This window comes from Triticum urartu, chromosome 2, assembly GCF_003073215.2.
Source record: "Triticum urartu cultivar G1812 chromosome 2, Tu2.1, whole genome shotgun sequence".
NCBI lineage: Eukaryota > Viridiplantae > Streptophyta > Magnoliopsida > Poales > Poaceae > Triticum > Triticum urartu.
In genome coordinates, this window is record NC_053023.1 from 167,981,213 (window position 1) to 167,995,975 (window position 14,763).

Sequence of the window (14,763 nt, forward strand, 5' to 3'; positions counted from 1 at the left end):
CTCGATAGTAGTGACACACATATTCATAATGTTGAAGCCAAAAGATGCAGAGTTGATAATGATAGTGCAACTTATTTGTGGCACTGCCGTTTGGGTCATATTGGTGTAAAGCGCATGAAGAAACTCCATACTGATGGACTTTTGGAACCACTTGATTATGAATCACTTGGTACTTGCGAAGCGTGCCTTATGGGCAAGATGACAAAAACACCGTTCTCCGGTACTATGGAGAGAGCAACAGATTTGTTGGAAATCATACATACAGATGTATGTGGTCCAATGAATGTTGAGGCTCGTGGCGGATATCGTTATTTTCTCACCTTCACAGATGACTTAAGCAGATATGGGTATATCTACTTAATGAAACATAAGTCTGAAACATTTGAAAAGTTCAAAGAATTTCAGAGTGAAGTTGAAAATCATCGTAACAAGAAAATAAAGTTTCTACAATCTGATCATGGAGGAGAATATTTGAGTTACGAGTTTGGTGTACATTTGAAACAATGCGGAATAGTTTCGCAACTCACGCCACCCGGAACACCACAGCGTAATGGTGTGTCCGAACGTCGTAATCATACTTTACTAGATATGATGCGATCTATGATGTCTATTACTGATTTACCGCTATCGTTTTGGGGTTATGCTTTAGAGACGGCCACATTCACGTTAAATAGGGCACCATCGAAATCCGTTGAGACAACGCCTTATGAGCTATGGTTTGGCAAGAAACCAAAGTTGTCGTTTCTTAAAGTTTAGGGCTGCAAAGCTTATGTGAAAAAGCTTCAACCTGATAAGCTCGAACCCAAATCGGAGAAATGTGTCTTCATAGGATTTCCAAAGGAAACTATTGGATACACCTTCTATCACAGATCCGAAGGCAAGACTTTTGTTGCTAAATTCGGAAACTTTCTAGAGAAGGAGTTTCTCTCGAAAGAAGTGAGTGGGATGAAAGTAGAACTTGATGAGGTAACTGTACCTGCTCCCTTATTAGAAAGTAGTACATCACAGAAACCGGTTTCTGTGACACCTACACCAACTACTGAGGAAGTTAATGATGATGATCATGAAACGTTAGATCAAGTTGCTACTGATCTTCGTAGATCAACCAGAGTAAGATCCGCACCAGAGTGGTACGGTAATCCCGTTCTGGAAGTCATGCTACTAGATCATGATGAACCTGCGAACTATGGAGAAGCGATGGTGAGCCCAGATTCCGCAAAATGGCTTGAAGCCATGAAATCTAAGATGGGATCCATGTATGAGAACAAAGTGTGGACTTTGGTTGACTTGCCCAAAGATCGGCAAGCAATTGAGAATAAATGGATCTTCAAGAAGAAGACTGACGCTGACGGTAATGTTACTGTCTACAAAGCTCGACTTGTCGCAAAAGGTTTTCGACAAGTTCAAGGGATTGACTACGATGAGACCTTCTCACCCGTAGCGATGCTTAATTCTGTCCGAATCATGTTAGCAATTGCCGCATTTTATGATTATGAAATTTGGCAGATGGATGTCAAAACTGCATCCCTGAATGGATTTCTGGAAGAAGAGTTGTATATGATGCAACCAGAAGGTTTTTTCGATCCAAAGGGAGCTAACAAAGTGTGCAAGCTCCAGCGATCCATTTATGGACTGGTGCAAGCCTCTCGGAGTTGGAATAAACGCTTTGATAATGTGATCAAAGCATTTGGTTTTGTACAGACTTTTGGAGAAGCCTGTATTTACAAGAAAGTGAGTGGGAGCTCTGTAGCATTTCTGATATTATATGTAGATGACATATTACTAATAGGAAATGATATAGAATTTCTGGATAGCATAAAGGGATACTTGAATAAGAGTTCTTCAATGAAAGACATCGGTGAAGCTGCTTACATATTGGGCATTAAGATCTATAGAAATAGATCAAGACGCTTAATTAGACTTTCACAAAGCACATACCTTTACAAAGTTTTGAAGAAGTTCAAAATGGATCAAGCAAAGAAAAGGATTCTTGCCTGTGTTACAAGGTGTGAAATTGAGTAAGACTCAATGCCCGACCACTGCAGAAGATAGAGAGAAAATGAAAGATGTTCCCTATGCTTCAGCCATAGGCTCTATCATGTATGCAATGCTGTGTACAAGACCTAATGTATGTCTTGCTATAAGTCTAGCAGGGAGGTACCAAAGTAATCCAGGAGTGGATCACTGGACAGCGGTCAAGAACATCCTGAAATACCTGAAAAGGACTAAGGATATGTTTCTCATATATGGAGGTGACAAAGAGCTCATCGTAAATGGTTACGTTGATGCAAGCTTTGACACTGATCCGGACGATTCTAAATCGCAAACCGGATACGTGTTTACATTAAACGGTGGAGCTGTCAGTTGGTGCAGTTCTAAACAAAGCGTTATGGCGGGATCTACATGTGAAGCGAAGTACATAGCTGCTTCGGAAGCAGCAAACGAAGGAGTCTGGATGAAGGAGTTCATATCCGATCTAGGTGTCATACCTAGTGCATCGGGACCAATGAAAATCTTTTGTGACAATACTGGTGCAATTGCCTTGGCAAAGGAATCCAGATTTCACAAGAGAACCAAGCACATCAAGAGACGCTTCAATTCCATCCGGGATCTAGTCCAGGTGGGAGACATAGAGATTTGCAAGATACATACAAATCTGAATGTAGCAGACCCGTTGACTAAGCCTCTTCCACGAGCAAAACATGATCAGCACCAAAGTTCCATGGGTGTTAGAATCATTACTGTGTAATCTAGATTATTGACTCTAATGCAAGTGGGAGACTGAAGGAAATATGCCCTAGAGGCAATAATAAAGTTATTATTTTATTTCCTTATATCATGATAAATGTTTATTATTCATGCTAGAATTGTATTAACCGGAAACATAATACTTGTGTGAATACATAGACAAACTAAACGTCACTAGTATGCCTCTACTTGACTAGCTCGTTAATCGAAGATGGTTATGTTTCCTAACAATAGACATGTGTTGTCATTTGATTAACGGGATCACATCATTTGGAGAATGATGTGATTGACATAACTCATTCCATTAGCTTAGCACCCGATCGTTTTAGTATGTTGCTATTGCTTTCTTCATGACTTATACATGTTCCTATGACTATGAGATTATGCAACTCCCGTTTGCCGGAGGAACACTTTGTGTGCTACCAAACGTCACAACGTAACTGGGTGATTATAAAGGAGCTCTACAGGTGTCTCCAAAGGTACATGTTGTGTTGGCGTATTTCAAGATTAGGATTTGTCACTCCGATTGTCGAAGAGGTATCTCTGGGCCCTCTCGGTAATGCACATCACGTAAGCCTTGCAAGCATTGCAACTAATGAGTTAGTTGTGAGATGATGTATTACAAAACGAGTAAAGAGACTTGCCGGTAACGAGATTGAACTAGGTATTGAGATACCGACGATCGAATCTCGGGCAAGTAACATACCGATGACAAAGGGAACAAAGTATGTTGTTATGCGGTCTGATCGATAAAGATTTTCGTAGAATATGTGGGAGCCAATATGAGCATCCAGGTTCTGGTATTGGTTATTGACCGGAGACATGTCTCGGTCATGTCTACATTGTTCTCGAACCCGTAGGGTCCGTACGCTTAACGTTATGATGACAGTTTCATTATGAGTTTATATATTTTGATGTACCGAAGTTTGTTCGGAGTCCCGGATGTGATTACGGACATGACGAGGAGTCTCGAAATGGTCGAGACATAAAGATTGATATATTGGACGGCTATATTCGGACACCGAAAGTGTTCCGGATGATTTCGGAGAAAACCGGAGTGCCGGAGGGTTACCGGAACCCCCCGGGAGAAGTAATGGGCCTTATGGGCCCTAGTAGAGAGAGAGAGAGGGGTGGCCAGGGTGGGCCGCGCGCCCCTCCCCCTCTGATCCGAATTGGACTAGGAGAGGGGGGGTGGCGCCCCCCTTTCCTTCTCCCTCTCCTCCTTCCTTTGCCCCTCCTAGTAGGAGTAGGACTCTCCTCCTCCTTGGCGCGCCCAAGGGCCGGCCGGCCTCGCCCCTTGCTCCTTTATATACGGGGGCAGGGGGGCACCTCTAAACACACAAGTTGATCCTCGTGATCGTTTTCTTACCCGTGTGCGGTGGCCCCCTCCACCATACTCCTCGATAATATTGTAGCGGTGCTTAGGCGAAGCCCTGCGACGGTAGAACATCAAGATCGTCACCACACCGTCGTGCTGACGGAACTCTTCCCTGACACTTTGCTGGATCGGAGTCCGGGGATCGTCATCGAGCTGAACGTGTGCTAAAACTCGGAGGTGCCGTAGTTTCGGTGCTTGATTGGTCGGGCCGTGAAGACGTACGACTACATCAACCGCGTTGTCATAACGCTTTCGCTGTCGGTCTACGAGGATACGTAGACAACACTCTTCCCTCTCGTTGCTATGCATCATCATGATCTTGTGTGTGCATTGAAAATTTTTAAAATTACTACATTCCCAACAATACATCACCATAATCTTGCGTGTGCGTAGGAAAATTTTGAAATTCCTACGTTCTCCAACAGTACGCAATACACAGCTTGTACGCCTCCTGCCTTCCACCGCCGGTCGCCGGACTCCGCGTCCGCGTACACGCGTATACCCGAGCAGCCCAATGCTACACGGCTGCATGCGCCTCCGGTCTGATCCGATCCTGCTCCAACGCCTCACGCGGCCAGCCTGCCACGGTTGTACGCTCGCCTGTCGAAACGTTGATCGATGGCCGCACGTCCTGCCTGCTGCTTGCACGTGTCTGACAGCCGAACGCTCGCCCGATCAATCTCCGGGATCCATTGCTTTTTTCTAATCTCGCCCAAAACCACGCCACAGCGGCTGCATCTCAAACTCGATATTTTCTCCAGATCAACGAATCTATAGCCTTCTCGTAACCTAGCTCATGATATCACTTATTAGAATAAATTCGAGGCATACCGTTGATCATCCGAGGACCAAGCAATCACACAAGGCACGACACCAAGATTTGTTAACGAGGTTCACCGATATGGCTACATCCCCGGGACTTGACTACGGGTGCTCCTGCCCGTGACACCGTCACAATACCGCACACCGGCCACCCACACGCCGCCGGCTTCCCATTGCGCGCCTATGCTATTATGTTGGCATAGGTTACATCGTGTGTCTAGCCCCGCTATATATGAGAGGCCTAGGATACAAGTGTCCTACTAGGACACGACTTCCTATCATATTTAAACACAATACAACTACAAGTCCAACTATAACCTACCTTGTACACAATATTCGACACGACTTTAGCAAATTCTGAAGATCACCTAGGTCCACCTGCCGGCTCTTGCTTTTATCATAAACTTAATCTGTACTCCAAAATGAGAGTAAATTGCTAAAAGCCACCATATTTGTGGCTAGGGTACTGCAAAAGTACCGCTTTTGCCAAAAATCATAAAAAAAATCATCAACTCTGAGGCAAGTGACTAACGAAAACTTACAAGGCTGGCCCACCTGTCGGGTCCACTTGGCATATCTACATGGACAATACGCTGATGTGGCCAAGGGTCCCACATGGCAGCCCCACGCCTCTTACATCTCTTTTCCCCTCCCTCTCTCCCCCGTTGACTCCGGCCCTGCCCTGATGGTGACAACCCCGACTCCTGGTTCCCGGCGAGGTAGGCATGCGAGGTCAACGGCGAGCAGTGCCGCTTCAGCTCCGGCGAGCGCGCCTCCCGTCGAGGTAGCCATGCCGGCGGCGCATGAGCCCGGCGAGCCATGCCCGGAGCCCGAGCGGGCGAGCAGCGCCGCTCCAGCTCCGGCGAGTGTCCCTTCCGTCGAGGTAGCCATGCCGGCGGCGCACGTGCCCAGGGAGCCGTGCCCGGAGCCCGAGCTGCCGGAGGCAGTCCTGCCGCGACGCTGCCCAATCTATTCCTGTCGTCTGGATCCCGCGCACGCACGGGGTGGTCCCGGTGCCCGCGGCCGAGATCCGGCTATAGCCGCTGGGATCCATCGTCGGGCCCTCACGGCGTCTCCTCCCTTTCCTCCAGCCGCCTCCCATCAACGCGCTCACCCAGCGGGAGAAGGCCGGGTTGGCTGCCCGTGTCCCATCGGGAGCACCGCAGCCATGGCCGCACCTGAGATGCACCACCGCAGCCCGCCGCTTCCGCTGGAGCTCCATGGCCGCACCTGAGGAGGACGGGGAAGGAGAAGAGAATGGGGAAGAAGAAGAGAGGGAAAATGAGGTGGGTGGACGACATGTGGGACCCACGCCCCACCTCAACAAAGTGTACACATAGACATGCCACGTTGGACCGACAAGTGGATCCCATCAGTCAGTTTTGCTATTTGTGCGAGCTAATCTGTGAATCGGTGTGATTTGTTATTCACTTGCCTCAGAGTTGGTGGTTTTTTGTGATTTTTGGCAAAAGCGGTAGTTTTGCAGTACCCTAGCCACAAATGTGGTGGCTTTCAGCAATGTACTCACAAGATGAAGGCGACCCTAGCTAACTTCGCACTACTCGAAAAGGAAGGTCAAGGGCAACTCCAACGCACCTTTGAGACAAGGATAAATCAACGTTCAAGAGGATTGACAACCCTCTTGCAGCTAAACGAATGAAACTTATATAAATTAAGCTTAATTAAATTTGAACTAATCCTAACTAACAGGATGGTGACCTCATAGCGGTGGCCTCGGGCCTCCGAGGCCACTGGCATCTTCATCGCAGTCAGCGCCGTCCTCTGAGCCTCGTTGTCAGATCTGGAGGTTGTGATGGCTTATATGAGTTGCGTCGGCGAGGTTTCTCGTCCTCATACGGGATCTGAACTTAACCGTGTTGGATATCTCACACAGTGCAGTGCGTATTGGATTTCTAATATGAAAACTCATCGAGCGAAAGCGAGGAACTTATCGAGGGAAAGTGTTCAGATCATTTGGTTTAGACATTTACGATCGATTTGACGATCCACGTTGAAGTTCACCTAATAAGGGTAGAGTCGTTTTAAGTGGAGCCGCTAAGCCATATAAAAAAAGGCCATCCTGCTGCGGACTGAGTGCTCTGGAGAGCACATGCCTAGACTTTCTTTGAAAGGCACCGTAGTATATATACAAATTAAAATGTTCAGTTCCAGCCATCCTGCTGCCCGCGATGTGCTCCTTGGTTGCTGCAATGTTAACAAAACCAACTTGGCAGAGTTAATACCATGATCACAGAATATGGCCACTACAGTATCCACAAAAAATGAGCATTGCAAGAAAGTAATGAGTTTGAACTTTCAAAGTGAGCTAGAAGGTACTAAAGTGGAAAGCGTGTCAATTAAAATGAACTACTAAGAGTTAGTGAAGTGCTTTGCTTTTCATTTATCTAGTCTATCCATGCGGCAAAAACCCAACAAGAATTGGATCTCCCTCTGACGATTCCCAACATCAGAATCGCACAGAAACATTAAAGGGCAAAGCAATCTTCCTGAGAAGGCATCACAGTTGCCCTATACAGATTACTCAAAGCAAAGATTGGTTTTGACAATTTCTAAGTACAAAACGAAACGAAATCGCACTAGGTACTTGTTCCATGCAGAAGCAGCGACTGCATGGCCGATGACGAATCCTTCAGAGCTCATCGGCTCATATAAAACCAGTGAAATTGGTAACACAATAGAAAAATAATTAATGCTTAGTTTTGCTTAAAAATATTTACATATCTAAGACATCGGTGCCTAACATTATCAAACTACAATAATTATGTCACCCTACACATCTATTATCGCTATCTCTATTAATTAAAAATATAAGTAGGCTTCCTTTTCATGTCAGGAAGATCTCTTCGTCAATTGGTTCCCCCTCTTCCACCACGTCCCTCCACCAATTCTTTTTCATCCAGCCGGTTTTATTCCCACAGTACACCACTCAATCACATTAACTTATTTACCTTTTGCAGTACTACATCAACTTCATCTTAATTAATCTAATTTTTGCAATGACATGGAATTTTTTTTTTGAAACGTCACCGGGGGGCAGAGAAAGACTGCCCACCTGAATTTTCCATATCATCAGTTCCGACCGGACTTACAGGGAGAGGGAGACACAGGAGAGAGGGGGAGAGGTCTGTACAAACTGCAACAAAAGGCAGTGGGAAGATCTACAGCAAGGCAGCAAAACGCTGCACCCAGGATTCAAGGATCATCTTGCAGATGGTGCGGGAGCATCTCCATCTCCAAAGGGAGACATCAGCAGCGATGCAGCGAACAACCTCAAGCGGAGGGAGGTCTTGGCCACGAAAGACCCTGGCATTCCTGCTCTTCCAAATGTTCCAGAGAATCGCAATACTCACCGGGGGGGGGTGGGGGGGGGGGAGCTGTGCATAGACCTTCAACAGAGGAAGCTGGCGTGGCACCCGGGGTGATCACGGCCCAAAACGGCGCAAAGCATGCCTACACCCGAAACCAGCAAATGTACAGGGTTCTCCTCCTGACCGCAAACGCGCAGGCAGCACTTGTCGATGATATGTCTTCGATGGAAGCAGGGGCCGGCGCACGGGGGGACGGGGGTGGGGGAGCTTGTGCATAGACCTTCAACAGAGGAAGCTGGCGTGGCACCCGGGGTGATCACGGCCCAAACGGCGCAAGCATGCCTACACCCGAACAGCAAATGTACCAGGGTCTCCTCCTGACCGCAAAACGCGCAGGCAGCACTGTCGATGATATGTCTTCGATGGAGCAGGGCGGCGCACGGGAGGCGCCGACGATGGCACAACCATAAGAAGAACTTGCACTTCCCCGGGGCAAAGCTGCGCCAGATGGTGGGTGAAAACGCATCTAGCTCGTGGATTGCCACAGCAGCCTGGTACGCCGCCCTCGCCGAGAAAGCCACCCTAGAGGAGCGCATGCAGCGCGCGTCATGCTCACCAGGCCGCAGTTCCACACAGCTCCTCCCTGAGATCAGCAGGTTCAGAGCGGGCTACTGCAGAGAGGCGAGGTTGGAGGTGGCCATCCAGCCCCTGGAAAGCATCAGCAACGCAGGCATTAGGGCGTTTCTGCTCAATTACACGTCATATTTGACCACACACACCTCACCCACTGCCCCTTAAAAAAATAGTTGACCACACCTCCCCGTACGTTGCTCGATCATCTTAATTTACTTACCATGTATGACCCGGACTACTAAATTATAATGACACCAAAATCATCACAACCCATGTGCAGTACGCAATTAAGAGACGGGCTTCCTTTTCTTTGGAGGACAGTTAAGACTAAATGCAGTACGCAATTCTATAGGGCGAACGTTTCCTGGGTTTTCTTCCAGCACGACACCATATGCATCGTCAAATTTGGCTGTAGTGGATGCATACTTCTTTTTATTTCCTACTAATAAGCTTGCACGTGCAAATGCACGTCTCTAACTAATATTACAAATATATGTGAGAATTAGGACATCTCCAACACGGACCCTCAAACAGCTCGCAACCGTCTTGACTGTGCGATCCGGACGTGTTTTGCCAACCAAAACGGTCTTATATCTGTCCGCTTGGCGGTCCTAACGCACTTTTTTCTGCAAACTGGACACAAAGTGGGGGACTTTGCGGGCATCCGGACCGCTACCACGCCTGCGTCTGGCAACTGTGGCCAACCCTACCACGCCTGCGTCTGGCAACTGTGGCCAACCCAAAACCATCTCTCTTGCCCACATGCTTTCCCACCCGACTCTAAAGAATGTTAGCGCCATATTCATGCCAACACGTGTGCCGCTAAAAGCATAATAACCAAACAAGTTCCTCTAGATAAATTCATTGTCATTATCTTAACCATTGCAAAAACTAAATAAGATACATTAGTGGGTTTCAGAGTCACTCATCTATCTGTGTTTTTTGGAACACAAGCTGGTAATCGACCATGCTAGAAAGAAGTATCATCGTCAAGATGAGGTACTTTCAATGCTTGGTTTAGGTAAAATGCGATCCTCTGAAGTTTCAATGCATATCTAAGGTCCTGAATCATCTTAAGCTTGACCAAGGCAACAGATATGCCAAGGGTCAAGATAAAGTGGTCAGGGGAAGCATATGGAAATGCAATATGGAAAAAATATGTATTAGAAAAACAAAACAAAAAAAATCATGACAATACATATAATAGATAGAAACCAATATTACCAACCTGCATGATGAAATGCTATGGTCCATCCAGGGCCAACTGTGAAGAAGTTTTGCTAGGGACTGAATATCCGGCGTTGTGCGTAGTTTTGGATCCCTTGCATATTACGACATCGTCGATTGGGTGAACATAAGACATAGAAAAAAGGTAAAAGAATGATGTGTGACCGTAATAGTAACTTACACAAAACTTTAGGTCCACGCCAACCTTGCTGTAGATATCACCTTCCTTCATGCAAAGCATGCTGCATATATAAACAGATCTCACCCAGAAGATGCCAGTAGTCTCCCATGACCACTGAGTCTCATCCACCACGGCAATAGATAGTTGAAACTCAGCCAAGCTTTCCCATAAGCTGAAATACACCTAGATCCCTCCTAGCCGGATTTCAATAGCCCATAGCCCCAAATCCACAGCCTGAACCACTGATTTGGAGGCTCTTGCACGAGAGGAGAGAGGAGAGAAGAGTGATGTATCGTATTTCCACCTCTAGATTCCATGTTTGTATTAGGATGTAGAATTGCAACAGCTCAACGGTGTGATGAGCTCGCCTGTTTCCTATGAATGTAAAATCAACCAAGTTTGCTATTTTGCTAAGCTAACTTAGATGAACTTAGATGTACACCATTTCCCTTTTTCTAATAAAGACAAATCAATAGAACTCATGTGAATGATAAAAACTCTTGAAGGCTGTTGACGCAGACCTCTAGGAGAACGTTGGAGCATCACCAGAGTAGGACATGGAGGATAGTCAGAGTCAGCAAACTCAACGGATCGCTCAGAATATAATGGAGATGGTCTGATGTATATCATTCGCACGCCTACTTGGTCCACTCGGAATCTGGACTGGCTGGATCAGTCTGGATGGTTTTGGCTCCACACTAACCATGTATAAATGATGTGTATATGCTTCCTTGTCTAATACAGGATGGGTGGTCAATACACTGTTCAGTTTTGACCCGCTTAATGATCACGCAATTGACTCCAGTAAGGAACATACTTGAGTTCTTATTTTAACTTCTAATAGAAATGAATACCGAAAATAGAATCGTAAAGCTAACTGAATTTTTCATGGCACAAATTAAATTTTCATGTAGGATTGAGGTTCAAGTTGTAGCCTTGAGCAAAATCTTTGTTGGGCTCGCATCTCCTGACCATCCACATCTTGGTAAACTGATTCATAAGGTGGAAGTCCGAAAATGAGAACTGAAAAGCGGACAGTTTGTGAATTTGAGTTTAGTGTTTTCTTGCTTTGCTAGTATACAACTTGTGGAATTACCAAGCTAAACGGCTGACAACATACCTGAACTTTCATTTTGAAATTCTTGTGATCTTCTGGATCCTCAAAAGGGTAGGTACCATCCAACATCACGTAAAGGAAGACCCCACATCCATACATCATCTATCTCCACCCAATGAAAAATTAGTAGTTCTTCAGCAAATAATAAAACATAAAATATTTATATGGTTGCATCGGCTGAAGACTATGCACTACTCATGCCAAGAAAAAGTGGATGCAAAATTCATAAAGCAAGTAAAGCTTTTACGGTCGAGCAAAATGAATCAAGTTCGGAGGCAGATGGCAGAGTATGCGCGACTGTTTAAAGCACAAAAAGATGGATTATGAGTTGCGACCATATTAGTTATTAAGCAGAACTTAAGGAGCAATATATGCCAGAGTTCCAACAGTTGATGTTGGTTCAAATGATGAACCGATGTGGAAGCCCATTGACTTACATTTGCAACATATACACTTTTCATTTAACCTTAAGTGTTAATTTTGTTGGGTTCATTCTTTCTGACTTGGTCATTATTCTTCAAAAGAAGTGTCTGCATCCATATGAGAGGTATACACTACAACCCTGTGTACACAAATATTTATTTTCTTCTCACGTTTCACCAAGCTAACCATGTCATAATAATGCATACCCATGGTGGCAAGAAGAAAGGACATTCATATATGAAGGTCAGAAATAGACATGTGTGCCATTTTCCCACCATAACATGGAATACAATCATCACCTATGACAGAAACGAGATAGTCTAGGGGTGCCATTTGGGTTGAGTGTTTTTGGAAGAGGTGTAGTTCATCATCAAATAAAAGTAAAATCTTCAGTCCCATCATGGGTCCAGAAAATATTACTGCATGAACCCAAGTTCTTGTGGGGATTATGCTAGGTGCTAGCCTTGGTTTCCTCTGATGCACTTTGGATTCAGAACCAATAAGTCTACCCGAAGAATTGCCAACAAGATTAAAACTGAAAGCTTCCCGGCATACCACTGACCACCGCCAAAATTTACCTAAAATCTTATAAAGTGGAGAGCACAAGTACTCAGTGGAGTGGATTTGGATACAACACTGATAAGTGCGCCGCACAGTAAAAGTTACCACTGCGATTCTATAGGAAACAAGCAGAGGAACAATCATGTGAACAAGCAGGGGAGCAATCTCGTAAGTTACGAGCCTATAATAGATACTTACGCTTGATGCCATCAGCTTGCCCCGTCATGGTGGCCATCGATGCAGCGCCGTGCATCCTCTTCGACACGCATGGGCATTCTAGAAATTCAAGGCCCCAGTGCGAAATGCAAAATGGGGCCCTACAATTAATAAATGCCATGCACAACCCTATGAGTTGAATCAGTTTTTTTCTATATAACAATGGGCTTTTGGATCTTTTTCTGTACATTGAAAAATTATGTGTTGTTCAGAATGAACTTGAATTAAGGCAGTTGGACAATTCCTCTCTGTATTGCAGCAAACAACAAATTAGCTACATGCCACATGATCAAATTAAACCGGCATCATCAGTAGCTGAAATCATTGGAACAGTAAACATAATTATATATTCTGACAAGCATAATATGAATAATGTATATATCTAAAACTAAAAGTTGTGACATTGGCAAAAGTGTGCATATGGTGGCTTTGGGCAAGTTGCACGAAAACCTAAAACAATGGATATTCTTTTATATGCACTGGAACTGAGAGGTTCAGTTTAGAAATTGACAGGGTTATCGATCTAAATATGCATGCTAGTTCTTTTCCTTCTTCTCAGCCAACATGTTAGTGCCTCCTAATTACTAATTCAAAGCCGGGCCTGTAATTAGGACCAAACTCCAGCCATGAGATGGGGAGTAAATGGACATGACAGAAGGAATTCCGTCACCAATCACGTGAAAGGGGCCCATGGAAATTAGCAATAGCCATGTGGTGATGTCAGTATAAAACTAAACAAAATACTCTACGGTGTATGTGAGATCATCAGGACGGGAGACGCACCGCCTTGCTCCTGCTTCTTGGCGATGAACAAAAGGAGTGGCGCAACAACAATACTCCAGTGCTCCATGGACGAGATCATTAGGGAGGCTTCAGATGCAGCATGCGCCCTGAGGATCAGCGGTGACGGGGCCCCTCGTCCTCGCCGGATGGGGCGGCTCCCGCATCGTCAGAAGCAGCGACCGGCGCGGTACCCGCGGCGACTCACGCATTGCCGGTACACGCGGCGTACCCTGGCGGCGCGGTGGTTGCACTCCCCCGGCGTCCCTGATGGCGCGGTGGCGGCGGCGGCCCAATCGAGGACGGGAATGAAGGAGGGACGCGGGGAGGCGTGTGGCGGGCGGCGATTGAGAAGGCAAAGGAGAGGAGTTGTTGATCCCCGTCGCCATAGCCAAGTTGAGGCCGGTGGGGAGATGGGATCGGGAGCTAGAAGGGTGGGGTGAGGAACGTGTGCGCGTGGGTGACGGCGTGGGTCGCGTGGCAGCGAGGGTAATTAATTAAGCGTGGCTAAAACATGGTTTGCTGCTAAACATTGGAGCAATCTGGAGCCTAGGATTCGATGCTCTGAACGGTGTAGATGTTTTGGTTCTCCGTCCTCTCGTGCTTTTATAGACATAGTAGATTAATCCGTGATGAATGGATTCTGATCAGTCGTAAAAAAAAATGAATGGATTCTGACGAAGAGCGCAAATAGCCGCGCAAAAACACCAGCCGCACACAAAATCTGCCGAGTCACTCAACACTGGCTCACGGCATCGCGGGACCGACGTCCTTTTTCCCCTCGTACCGATCGTGCGTGTCATCAACCGGAACTAACCGCCTTCTCCAAGTTGGAACGGTCTTTGCATGTGTTTTTAAATCACGCAGGACAAGGCAAAAAATACGAGCGTTTTGCCCCAGTTGGTTATCCCCGCTCACACAGTACGTGGAGTTTTGATAAGACTAATATGTAGGAATAGGGTTTTTTGTTGTTGAGGAAATGTAAGAATAGGGTTTAGTGGTGCTACTTCATGTAGTAGCCTCTCTCTAGTATGTATAACACACAAGAACTACACTCCAGGTTGCACGCTGAGAGAATGTGAACTTCATTGTTTTATGATTTTTTTTCTTGACCGGCTGCAGATGAGCATGGATTTAAAAATGGATATTCGAACCTCATGTCTCTTCTTCTTTTTTCTCTATTTTTCACCAATAGTTGTATAATGTATTAGAGAGGTTACCACACGAAGTAGCACAAGTTTGCATGTGTTGAAAAATTGGAGTTAAGGAAGGTGCATGCGTGAGCTAAAGAAGCGTATATACTAGATTCATAGCGATCTCGATGCACACCCATCAGATGCGGCGACGA

The 14,763-nt window shown here is 45.9% G+C and overlaps 1 long non-coding RNA gene across 3 annotated transcripts; it reads right to left on the bottom strand.

Annotated features, from left to right (window-relative positions):
- Positions 1-6,618: 6,618 nt before the first annotated feature.
- LOC125536558 lies at positions 6,619-13,882 on the bottom strand. 3 transcript variants are annotated; one of them, XR_007295080.1, is made up of 6 exons: positions 13,419-13,882; positions 12,618-12,883; positions 11,439-11,537; positions 10,319-11,341; positions 10,139-10,231; positions 8,553-8,985 (listed from the first exon to the last, which is right to left on the bottom strand). It is a non-coding gene; the product is annotated as an uncharacterized LOC125536558 (long non-coding RNA). The 3 variants fall into 3 exon arrangements; XR_007295079.1 differs by lacking the exon at positions 8,553-8,985 and adding an exon at positions 6,619-7,153 and having other exon boundaries at positions 12,618-13,882; XR_007295078.1 differs by having other exon boundaries at positions 12,618-13,882.
- Positions 13,883-14,763: the final 881 nt, after the last annotated feature.